Source organism: Vigna umbellata, chromosome 2, assembly GCF_029865625.1.
Source record: "Vigna umbellata cultivar VRB3 chromosome 2, Vumbellata_1.0, whole genome shotgun sequence".
In the NCBI taxonomy this organism is placed as follows: domain Eukaryota; kingdom Viridiplantae; phylum Streptophyta; class Magnoliopsida; order Fabales; family Fabaceae; genus Vigna; species Vigna umbellata.
In genome coordinates, this window is record NC_142166.1 from 30,616,194 (window position 1) to 30,629,329 (window position 13,136).

The 13,136-nt window shown below is 33.3% G+C and overlaps 2 pseudogenes across 1 annotated transcript; one reads left to right on the forward strand and one right to left on the reverse strand.

Moving 5' to 3' along the window:
- Positions 1 to 1,107: 1,107 nt before the first annotated feature.
- LOC148203795 (uncharacterized) lies at positions 1,108 to 2,088 on the forward strand (annotated as a pseudogene).
- Positions 2,089 to 2,769: 681 nt separating this feature from the next.
- LOC148203796 (two-component response regulator ARR14-like) lies at positions 2,770 to 12,451 on the reverse strand (annotated as a pseudogene). The gene is made up of 11 exons (XR_015784264.1): positions 11,977 to 12,451; positions 11,139 to 11,855; positions 10,245 to 11,040; positions 10,018 to 10,135; positions 8,968 to 9,114; positions 5,932 to 6,098; positions 5,160 to 5,312; positions 4,677 to 5,060; positions 4,512 to 4,585; positions 3,124 to 3,668; positions 2,770 to 3,011 (listed from the first exon to the last, which is right to left on the reverse strand). The product of XR_015784264.1 is annotated as a two-component response regulator ARR14-like (transcript).
- Between the last annotated feature and the right edge of the window lie 685 nt (positions 12,452 to 13,136).

Here is a 13,136-nt window from a genome sequence, read left to right on the forward strand (position 1 = left end):
AATTGGAACGTTCCCAATCAAGCATTGGACTTCTTTACAAAATTGATGTTAGATCTGACAACACCAAATAATTCTATGCCGAAGAATTATTATCAAGCCAAAAGATGTGTTTCAAAGCTGGGATTGGAAGCCAAGAAGATTGATTTTTGTGTTAATGGATGTATGTTATTCTATGACAATGATAGTGGAAAAAATGATGCATTGTTGGTTGAATGCAAGTTTTGTGGCTCACCTCGATATCATACGATGCATGCAGGATGAAGGCCATAAAAACCAATTCCCTTAAAGTCCATGTTCTACTTGCCTCTAATTCCAAGATTACAAAGAATGTTTACTTCAATGCAAACATCACAACACATGACATGGCATGATGGTAACAAAACTGAAGGAGTTTTGCGTCATCCTTTTGATGGTGAAGCTTGGAAGCACTTCAATCGTAGACATCCATTCTTTGCTAGTGAACCGCGTAACGTGAGACTTGGTCTATGCTCTGATGGGTTTACATCGTACATTCAGGCGTCTGCATGACCATATTCATGTTGGCCGGTGATAGTTACCCCATATAATCTACCACTTGAGATGTGTAGGGCAAAGCCTTACATGTTTTTAACATGTATAATACCAGGTCCATCTAATCCCAAATCAGTGATTGATGTATCTTTGGAGCCTTTGAGACGGTTCTTGGAAATTGATCACCCCTTTAGAAGAAACAAAAAGGCATTTCGCAAGGGGCTACTTGAAACGGATATGCCCCCGCCGATGTTGACTGGATCACACATTTGGAGAAGAGTGAAAGACTAGCCAAAAGTCATTGAATGTGGTCAAAATAGGATAGAAGGGTTTGGGGAGTGGCATAATTGGACTAAAAGAAACATATTTTGGGATCTTCCCTATTGGAAAGACAACTTGCTAAGACATAACCTCGATGTCATGCACATAGAAAAAAATTTCTTTGACAATGTCTTCAACACAATTATGAATGTTATTGGGAAGACAAAAGATAATGACAAAGCAAGAAAATATTTACCTTTGTATTGTGGGCGAAAAGACTTACAGTTGAAGGCGCAAGCTAATGCCCGATTGTTCAAACCAAAAGCAAATTACACCATGTCAAAAGACGAGGCAAGAATAGTTTGTGGATGGATGAAGGAGCTTAGAATGCCAGATGGATATTCTTCTAACTTGTACAGATGTGTAAATGTTCAGAACGTTACTATTCAAGGGTTGAAGAGTCATGATTGTCATGTATTCATGGAGACATTCATCCCTCTTGCGTTCAGTTGTTTGTCAATGCATGTGTTAAATCCACTGATAGAAATCAATAACTTCTTTAAAGATTTGTGTTGCACGACACTAAAGGAAAATTCCCTAAGAAAGATGGAAGAAAATATTCCAATTATTCTCTGCAAATTAGAAAAAATACTCCCTCATGTATTCTTTGATTCAATGGAGCATCTTCCAATTCATCTTGCATATGAAGCTTGGCTTGGGGGACCGGTGCAATACAGGTGGATGTATCCCTTTGAAAGGTTTATGGGAAAATCCAAACGTTCAGTTAAAAATAAAGCTAGAGTAGAAGGATCAATTTGTGCAGCTTACTTGCACACAGAGACAACGTATTTTTGTTCACATTATTTCAAAAACTTCATGTTGTCCCCCACTAATGTCAGAAATGAAATGCAATTACAAGATGAACCATGTGAAGGTAAATTGTCAGTTTTTCGACAATCAGGCCGTCATGCAGGCAGAGAATTTACTCATTGGTTAACTGATGCTGAATTCAACTCTGCTCATGTCCATGTCTTGATCAATTGTAGTGAAGTTAAGTCGTACCTTGAGTATGTCATCATCCAACTCCTACCTTTGCAATGCTTAAATTTTTATACACTAATTCATTTCATTTGTACCAGCTCATTTCTTGTGGCTGAGCAAGTCGCAGGAGGAAATGCTTCTGCTAGAATACACTCAGAGTTTCCTCAATGGTTCAGAAATTAGGTCTGTACTTTTTCCCATGTTTTGAGTAAGGTTAATTTGACTCTTGCTTTGAAATTTTGTTCGTATCTTTGTAGGTTTTTAATCAGGCATTAACTCCCACGGTTCAAGAGTTAAGACATTTATCCAATTGGCCAATGAGATGTGTCAAAGAATGGCATACTTATTTCACCAATGGTTACAAATTTCATACACATGAGTGGTCGAAAACAACATATTCGAAATCCAAATGGCAAAAGAGAATAAGGTCTTAAATTTCTTAGTTAAAATCCGTTACACTAACTTGTTAAATTGCAAAATTATAAGTGTTTGATGAAATTGCCTCTTCAATTAGTTAATATATGTAAATTAATATAAATAATATAGCTAGAAGATATTTTTATATCAATTTCAATTTTTTATAAAAGAATACTTTTGGATAATTATACTTTTTAATTAATTTAGAACTCTTATAATATTTTAATTAAAAAAGATCGATTATTTTAACTAAATCTTAGTTTAATTGTTTTTTTTATGCTGTACATTATGCCATGAATTAATTTTACATCTTAAAATATTTTCAACCAAATTAAACCATATTTTCATCGGGCTAATTAATATGGCAATTACCACTGTAATATAAAACTAATATCTAAATTAAGTAATAAAAGACAGAATGAAATAATAAAGTCCTATCTGTGTAAAACAAAGTAAAATGTTTTTAGTAAACATTTTAAAAAAATAAAATACAGGTCAGGAACCCAAATCCTCAATTGAAATAACATTTCACATGAATGCTTCAAGATAATAAAAACATGTTTGTTATTAAAGATAATTAATATGGTCAAGCAAACTTTTCAATTAGTCATTAGTCAAGCCCATAAACAGTGTCAACAATACTCAATCGAGAATCAGGCAAGACAAAAGTATAAATATAAAACACAACAAAAAGTCCACAAATCATTATGTGAACTCTATTTTCTTGAAGCTCTCCACAAAGTCCTCCACAGCTCATAACAACAGCGTCACTCAGCAATTCTCTACATAATAAGTTAACAAAAAGAAAAGGAAGGATAAGAATGGAGAATAAGCCTGAATGATAATAGGAACCAGACAAAATGTAATATCATGAAGATGCATGCATACTCGTACCATGGATTATTATACATTGATAAGCAGGTATTTAAATCCTCATCACTGAACTTTTGAGTTCCATTTGGAGGATAAAGAATTTCATCTGCTTTGACCTCAGAAATGTTATCTTCTTTTCCATCTGATGGTAGAAGAGGAACGGGAAATGATGGTGGAAATTGCTGACACATCTCGTTAGATGATAGTGTACAAAAATTCATTTCACTTTGTCCTGAAAAATCATCCACACAATAGATGCATGTATCCTCACTGAAAACTTTTCCATCAATATCATTTTCATTGTTCATAAATTCACCAGAGTCAGATGTGTAAAATTGATTTTTTTCAGAAGTTGATGTTTGATCACTTGAATTTAGGAAATCAAGTAAAGGGTTCCGTAAAGAATACTGATGCATGCAATCACAAATATTAATAGGACGGTTTTGCAGTTGACGCCTTTTCCTATTATCATTGTCCGCTTGAAACAGATGTTGTGATCCCATATTCAAATTAGAAGAATGCATATTATTGTGTTGTTAAATTGGACTAGCTTGTCTCAAGTATTGCTGAAATAGATAAATATACATGTAGGTTATGATTCAAGTACATCATAATGCTCAATCAAGTGGAGACTAACTAGCAGTGTGTTGAAATAATTACTAGGGCTGCAGTCAGCTAAAACATATATGAATCTAAAAATATAAGTTGCAAATCTAGAAATAGAGTATGACAATTTAGAGAGAGAAAGAAAGAGAGTATGCTTCTGTCATTAAATCTTGAATGGCGCAAAAGAAAAGGAGAAAATGCTGTCATCCAAAAGTCTCCCCTTCAAAAATTTGTATTAAAGAGAAAATGCTTAGAAACATGAGGGCCTTTCCCTATTATATTTCCTTACTATTGCAGATAATCTTGCAACCATAATCCGACACAAAATCCTATGAATACTTTGTAACTGACTTTATAATTTCCTTACGTCCTGAACACAAACAATATTGAAACAAAACTCCAAACTATAGTATTTAGCAGCTTCATAAAGCTAGGAAATGAAATATAACTGACTTCATAATCCCACACAAAATTCTATGAATACTTTGTAACTGACTTTATAACTTCCTTACGTCCTGAACACAATCAGTATTGAAACAAAACTCCAAACTATAGTATTTAGCAGCTTCATAAGCTAGGAAATGAAATATAGCTGAAACCATATTGCCGACTTTTAATAAGCACAACTAATTTTCAAGTATAGTCTGCCTATTTTGAAACACCTTGATGCGGCAGTAAGGTTTCCGTCATATGACTTGGTGATCATAGATTCAATAACAGAAATAAACTCTTCACTCACAGATCATGCCATGGTATAAGCCTGCATACGTAAAAGGGAATTTATTGAAAAGAAAAGAACAAACCTGGAAATGACTTTCAATATTTTGTATTACAAGTCCTGACACATTCCTAAGCTGGGTTCTTTGATCTGGAAGAGCTTCTCAAAAGAAAAACAGCAAGTGTCACTCTTATAGCTGGCAGCTACAGCATAAATGACAAATAAATAAATAAGCTAAGACCAAACTTACCACTGGTTCTGGCCAATTCAACACCTCCACCTCCTAAGAACTTCACATGTGAATCATAAGTCTGATTGAGCCTTTTTCTACCCAGCATTAATGATTCACTTTGTTTTCCCCCTGTTTCATGTTTACGTTCTCCAATTATAACACTTTGGAGAGTCTGTCCTCCAGTATTTATGAATGACTCACATTCTCTATTGTTGTTTACAATAGTTTCCTGTGACTGAAACCTCCCAAAACCCTCTACATCTATAGTTATTACTCTTCCATCTTCTATCTTCCATAATGCGTATTTCCACAGACTGTTTAGATCTGAAATCTTAATTGGTTTTTCAAAACATAGTTTAGATCCAAACAGCTCTCCAAGAGTGTTATTATTAGCCGTCATAACTACAGAAACAATAAACAGGCTGTCAATTAAAGATGGAAATCATGAATGACATTTGTGGTTACAAATAAAACAAGCTAAAGATAATTTGAGAACTTAACGGAAATATGGCATGGTTGTTAATTCTCTTATTTTCTGAGATAGCAAAACTATCCCCATGTCAGGTAAGTGAACCTCGACAAGGGCAAGGTTAAGCTCATTCCTCTTCTCCTTGACAATGGATAATGCCTCAGAAGCAAGTGAAGCAGTCACAACTAGTAGTACAAGAAAGTAGGAAATTTTAAAAAATAAACCAATGATTATATACTGTGAAGGCCATCAAGTTCATTAACTAGTGAGAAGAGGAAATAATACCCTCATAATTTTGGCCTCAACTAATAAAATTAGAAACAACTATTATTGCTACACTACATTATGTAATAAAATCATATGATAATCTTCTAAGAGAAAGATCCATGTACGCACAATTTATATGCATAGTCACGGCCAGAGTTAAGTTTTCTTGAATTTTTTTACTCACTTCATTTTGTATGTATTTTTAGAAGCATCATTTTTTAGCTAAACTTTATTTATTGTGTGACTACAATCGTAGTTGTGGATGTTAGAACCAAGTCATATTGGAGGATCTCTAATCCCTCAAACATTATAAGCTTTGATAACAAAACAGGAGGAAATGATTAACGAACAAGATATTCTGACCTAAGCAAGCATATCTATACATGTTATCTTATCAAGTATCATTTAAGCTATTGCGGAACATCTGAAGTTGAGGTTGCAAAGATATTTCAATGCAATTAAACAGTATATAAGCCACGTATATATAAAAGAAAAATAACTTTTAGCTTTCAGAAATATGTGTTCACTGCCACTTACCTTCATATCCTAGGGCTTGAAGCATTTTTGACACCGCTGCAAGACATTTCAAGTTATTGTCTAGAACTAAAACTTTCAAGCCCAATACTGGACAATAGTATTTCTTTGAATCAGCTGACTGGAACATATTTGAATCCATTTTAAGGAATATAAGACAGAAAGTATATCTGGGTCAAAAAAATGTCAAGAGTGAGAACAAGAAAGGAGATTTTACATTTATACACATCGCATTAATCAACTATATTGTTTATAAAGAATTTTCAGCAATAAGCTCTTAATTTTGTAACATTAATCAAGCTGTTTTCTCATCCAAACAAGAAAAAATCCCTCACAACATTCTGAACTCTCTAACCAACTCTAAGGGGGGGGCCAGGAAATAGTTGAAATCCCTGTACCTGATGTGAGCATGGAGTGTTTTTTTATGCAAAAAAATAAAAATGAGGCAGGAATAACAAGTGACTCTAGAAGACTTCCAAAAATGACACATGAATGAATTGAATACACATCAGAATAAGAGGGATCCATCCAGAGACTGTGTAAGGATAAAACAATACTGTTGAGGATAACTTCAAATATATTTGATTGGTCTACCTAAATTAAAACCCTTCATCTTCAATTTACAATTACATTATGAAGTAATATAATGAATTAAAAATAAGTATGATCTCCCTTACTGCACATTGCCTTTCAAGTTGTCAAAGCATTTTAAATTTTTTGAACTAAAGTATAAACAGTCCAATCCTATGTAAACGACAAAAAAGATCATACCAAAAATACCATGAATGAAAAAAGAAGACAATTTTAATTCGCTTGTGGATCCAATTTTGAAACCAAACGAAACTTCTATGCACATAGATAACTTTATTCATGAAATTAGCATACATCCAAACCCCTTTTTTATTAAAAGCAAGTATGCTATAGCATCACTATGCTATGTACTATCCTAACTAGGTTAGTACCCCAGATAACATCAATCAGCTGCAACATATTAGATTATTAGAAGGAAAGAAAACCTATACAAGATCATGGGTGGGGGAAACCAAACCCATCAACAAAAAGCAAAAACCTATAAAACAGTAAATGGTATGTGTCCCTAGAAAAAACAATACTAAGAAAAGAAGGCAAGTAAGGCAGCACATCTATTACACTCTCTCTATATATGTAAACCTTCAACCCCATCTCCTTAAGCAGGCCCATACAATTTAACCACCTATTCAAAAGTAGGAATAATGGGAAACACGATCTCTCTTTTCCTTAAATTTTCATAAGTAGGAATATCGGCATGAATTAATCTCCATAAGATTGCTGATTTTGATGGGGAAATAATGGAATACCATATAAATTTATATATTTATGAATACTATATTATTTTTCCTTTTTTACTTAATCTTATTCTCTGAAGTACAGACTACTATTTTTAATGTGTTTATACGTTTATTATCTCTATATCACTGTTAATCAAATACTAGCTTTCTTGATAGGAATCATCATCTTCTAAATCCAAGTTTTCTTCTTTATCATCTTCACTACACTAATATTTGTAGATTTCATGTTCGGAAATTGAAATCCAAAAATTATACCCTCTCCCAGAAAAGCCCAAAATGTCACTATTAAAAGGGTTTTTTTTTAACAGAATCAACCCATGGTGTTGCTATCCTGTCTGCTCAGACCACTACAGTAAACCACTTCGCTATGGAATAGCATGCAGGGGTCATTCCACTCCACTGTAGCTCGCTCTTCAAAATCCAATTTTGGATTAATGTATAGTTGATTTTATACTTACACATCGTGTCTTATATAAAAAAAACTTCATAAAAAAATACATAAAATTAATAGTTAACATAGCATTTATTTAATCGAAACCACTTAGGCCTACATTGAGCCGAATTATAATTGATTTGATTGATTGATTGATACAATGAAAAATAAGAAAAGAAATATGGAAGAGGACGGAGTTGTTTTTCTTCTCCAAATTTATCCAAGCCAACTTACAAACAACACAAGGTTTAACATCATTAGATACTGTTTTGAAGTGATTCTCCAACCACATCATATCACTTTATGTGTCCCACAATAATCACAACACAACATACATGCAAGCACAAGCATAACTTAAAATCTTGTTAACAACAATTGTCAAAGGGAACACCAAAAGAATTGAGAAACTACAGTTTCACCTATATTTCATTTCATACAAATCAACTCAGATTACTTATACTATCAAGGAAACTATTTTAATATTGATACTTAAAGACTATTTGGCTTCTTTTTTTATAAATTCATGTTAGACATCACTCTGTACCTTGACAACTCAGATAAGTTGACATCACAAATATACCAATCATTTGTCATCACATGAAAAATATTATTAGAAAAAAGAAAATAAATACAAAAATTAGGAGACCAAACCAAACCCATGTACGTAAAAACAAAGGAAAACTTCCGATCAAAGAACTAAATAACTCTAATGGAGCATCTGGTTAGCAAAACATCACATATTCTTGTTTTGATGTTCTAAAAATAGTTTTCATTTCAATATTTGTTTGGCTCATCACTCTTTTCTACCTCCCCACCATTATCAAGCATGTCTAGTGTCATTGCTTACTTCAAACCACCTTCCTCATCAGATACCTCCCTAATGCAAAAAATGTGACTTGAGACCAACTAGCCTCTAGAAAGAAGTTAATGGTTGTCTAGATGATGCCATAGTCATAAACATTGTCACCAGTGGCTTCAAAGCTAGTGTCGGAACCATTAACAACTTTGAGGGGTGATGGTTTGTTAGGGATTTATTAGTCCTGATCAGGGACTCTAATGGTTGCAATTGATGGGAACACACAAAGAAAATAGATAATGAAAAATAAATCCAAATTTTGGCATGTATTTTAAGACATTTTTGAGGAAAATGTTTTCTAATCTTTAATCAAACAATTTTCAACTTCTTTGGAAATGAACACAGAAAATGCTTAAAGCAAATATCTTCTAAAGGTGTCTGAACAACCTTCAAAAGAAAAATAAAGAAATTAGGGAGCATACCTCAATTAGTTCAACAAATTGCTACTAAACTCTGTTGAATTTGATAAATCTTGCAAGCTATTCAGATCTTTGTTCAAGGAAAAGGGCCGATGCGGCAGATCTTATAAAGAGGCGTAGGGTTCGTAGCTTTGCATTTTCATTTAATACCTAAACATTTGTAATTTGATAAAGTGGAGTAAATAAATGCGTAGTTGACTTTAACTAAAATATACAAACAAACTTTAAATTCGTAACCAAAGGTATGAAATTACCATTAAAATCATGAATTTTTAGCTAATTTTTGAATATGAATCATAAATGATATCAAGTTGTCAATCCAAAAACAATAAATATAAATAATAAATGATATAAATGTAGAGAGAGAGCGTGTTCCTAGCCTTTCACAATGATGCATATCACTTGTTGGGGATCTCATATCGACTAGAGACATAGCCAAAGTGTATTATATAAGAGAGTGCAAGCTCACCTTCTAAGTTGGTTTGGTAGGATTGAATCAAGCCTAAATCTACTTTCCAAGATGGTATCAAAGCCTATCTTGGTAGATTTTCCAAGTTTATCTTACCATCCCCTACTATAATTTGGGGACAAGACTGCTTCACAAGACTAAATATGGGGAAACAGAATACAATGTATAAAAAGAGTGACCATGTTAGGAAGGGAATATTGTTAAGAAGTGGACTTTAAGTCTAATTCAACTCCACAAAACCGGTTTGTAAGGTGATGTCTAGTGGAGCTAAACATTAATGGGTGATTCGATAGCGGTCTGATAATGGTGGAATGATATGCCCAACAAACACAAATCTCACTACAATAGGCTCTAACTCATGGCTTTGAATCCATGTTAAGAAGTGGACTTTAAGTCTAACTCATTACCACAAAACCAACTTGTAAGGTGAGGTTTACACCCACATATAAACTCTAAATTAACCTTATCTCTAGTCGATGTGAGACTTCCAACAAATATCATATAACACATGTCAATACTTGCTTCCATAATTTTTAACTTGAGAGATAGGGAACCCAATGATCAACGATCAAGCTAGCCAATACCTTCATGCATTGGGTTAAATTCATTGAGATCACTTTGTATGATGTGCCTCCTTCAAAATTTTAAGATCCAGATCAAGGTCCAAATACATGGTGTAGCATTAGCATTGAAAAATATCACCTAAAGGAGAAACCAAATATCAAACACTTATGTATAGACTCATCACTTCTAATCTTCACCCAAATTGTCAACAAAGGTTTGACCCTATGTGAAACCCCAAAACTCTTACCACTTCCTTATTCAGACATATGTCATGCTTGAGATGAACCCAACCTCTTCAACTGAGGATTCCAAATTCTGTGGTAAGACCATGAAATTACAGAGTAACATTATCAGATGAAACTGAAGCACTCATACTAAATTTTAGTTATTTTAAAGCCATTTCAAACCCTGCCTAATAGCTAAAAAAATAGGTTGAATGATTTGTTGACAGTGCAAATTTTCTTTGATCTGTTGGATTAGTTATCTATAGTTTGATCCAAACTGCTAAACTCCATGATCATTAGACATAGATACCAATGAAAGTTAGGAGTAGGACTAAACTTTGTTACACTTAAATCCCACTATTTTTTTGGTCCTTACCCAATATTATGGGTTAAGTTTTTCAATAAACAAACTTCTGATGGTTAAAAATACCCAGTCAACAACAACATGAAATTTAAAGCTTAAGTTCTCAGATCTTATGTCAATGCCAGTAACTCAATTATAAGATTTTTTCACTCACTTGTTAATGTTTCTCCTAAACTCCTAATGGTACTAGGAAATCCAAAGCACATGAGTTAGATAAAAGGAAACACTTCACACATTTTGAAAGGTTAGAGCTTGAGACTTTCCTTGTTTTCCATATCCTTATGAGGCCCATTGCCTTCGTTGTCAAAGTTCTTGGATAGTTCTCTTTTTTTATGACTGACTTGGGTAGAATTTTGTCATGTTTATCTGGTTACATTTTTGTTGGTAATGCAGATTTTTCATTTTCTTGGGAAGCATACTTGAACTCTTTCTTATTTCCAAAAATCCTCCCTGTCCTGCAAATTTAAAGGACCAATAAATACTCTTAGACTCAAACTTGCAACAACATAAAGAATAACAAAGAAAAATATAAGTAACTTTAATGTAGACAAACCTTTGACTTAGCAGTAGAACAAATCTAAATCATCTTAACTTCTCTGTTTTTCTCTTTTTTTTCCTTCCATTATTTTCCCTTCAATATCATTTTACTAACTGCATCTCCAGAAAGACGTGAATACCTTAGTTAACCAGATTTAGCTCACAGTCCAAGAGAGACACATGTGATTCAAATTTTGTTGTTCACGAATCTATAATGCAACTCCTGTTCCCCTGAACTCAACTACTCGACCCAGAACATAATTATGGAAGCAAAATACGCTCAAACCATCCACAGAAAATTTTCCAATTTAGAACAAAACAATTAACCAACACTCCTAGAACATGGAAGACCTATTAAATGATTAAATTATTGTCCCCAAACTGAAAATACTTTTACAATCAATCCCCCTGTACATTTTTTTCCAGCCATCATAATTGAAACCCTTTTACCACCACTTCAAGATCTATTTTCTTATTCAATAAAAGTGGTAGAACAGACACCCTAAGTACTATGGGTGTCAACGACATGCTCAGAGTGCCAGCAAAAGCCCTAACTAACTACAAGCTGTTGTATCCTGTTGCAGCCACCCAACAAGTCTCTAGGCGTCAAAAGATCACCTTCAAGAGGGTTTCCCGCCAAGAGGGAAAAGTGGGCGAGAGGGGATTCGAATCCACACCTTGGAAGGTGAGAGTTTGTTTGGAATCCTTATCATTAATCACTTGCATGAACCCACTGTTGTCACCAACAAATCAAGTTGATCCATTAAACTAAGTTCTCCTCACTAAAATTTTCACAATTAAAGAAAGAAATGCAAATAAAAAGAAGGCTAAATGGAAAAGACTAAACTAAATACCTGTTCATGGCAAAGACAGAGACTTTGCGGTAGAACACAAGCACCCACAAGAGATACTTTGCGGTGGAACAGAAGATCCCAAAAGGAGTCCATTCAATGGCCCTCATCTTGTTGCTCACATTTTCTCTTGCCACTTTTCAGTATCAACATTGGTGGCATCCATGGTTTTACATAGCATGGTAAAAGTTTCTAAGACTGCACCACGCAAACTGCTATAGCATCAGCCACATTTTTCACAATGTCAAGGATCAACGATGGCTATTTACAACAACCTATGGCAGTAACCCTTTGATCAATCTGAATCCAATGTTTGTGCCTTCTAAATTTGGATTATATTCTTCCACAGGGTGATATAAATGAAATTAAAAAAAAAATTCGTATTTTTAAGGTATAATATATGTTTCAGAAAAAATCCATCACATTAATAGAATATGAGAGTGAAAGCGAAGGGATATTCTGAGATGTATACGAAGAGAAGAGCATTTGATTTAAGGGCAAACGTGGAAGAATTGGGTAACACTATTTTCAGACTACTGATAGGGTATAGGATTAGGAAAGAGTAATATGCATGTTTCAATTCAATCATATTTTGTTTTAATTTATAAATTTACTACGGATTTTGTTTTAAGTTTATAAATTTACCACGGATTATTTGTAAGTTCTTTGACTTTATATGATTTTATATATATATATATATGGATTTTATTTTACTCACATATGTCACTAATTTTCATTTAAAATATACATGTTATTGTCTTCAAATTTTAAATTATTCTATTTATTTGCAAGATTACTCGATTAGTTAACATATTCACTTTTTTTTAATGGGTTGATTAAGTATTTTTAACTCCTTATCTTCAACTATTCCTTTGATTGGTTTGGTAGGCCTTCAAGGTTATTTGTGTGTAGTTTATATTCGATGATATTTGTAGAAAGCATTATAATACTTAAGTTAGAAAGAATCTCAACGCAAAGGTATTAAATTCAATCATGAAAGAAATCAATTATCTGGTTTCGATTTTCTATTTATATAAATTATAAAGGCTTTTTCTTATCATTAACTTAATTACGACCTAAACATTTCTTAAACATAATTACTAAGTTGACTTGAACTAACCTATTTTTAGACTAATTGAACAATACTGACATTTCTATCAGTC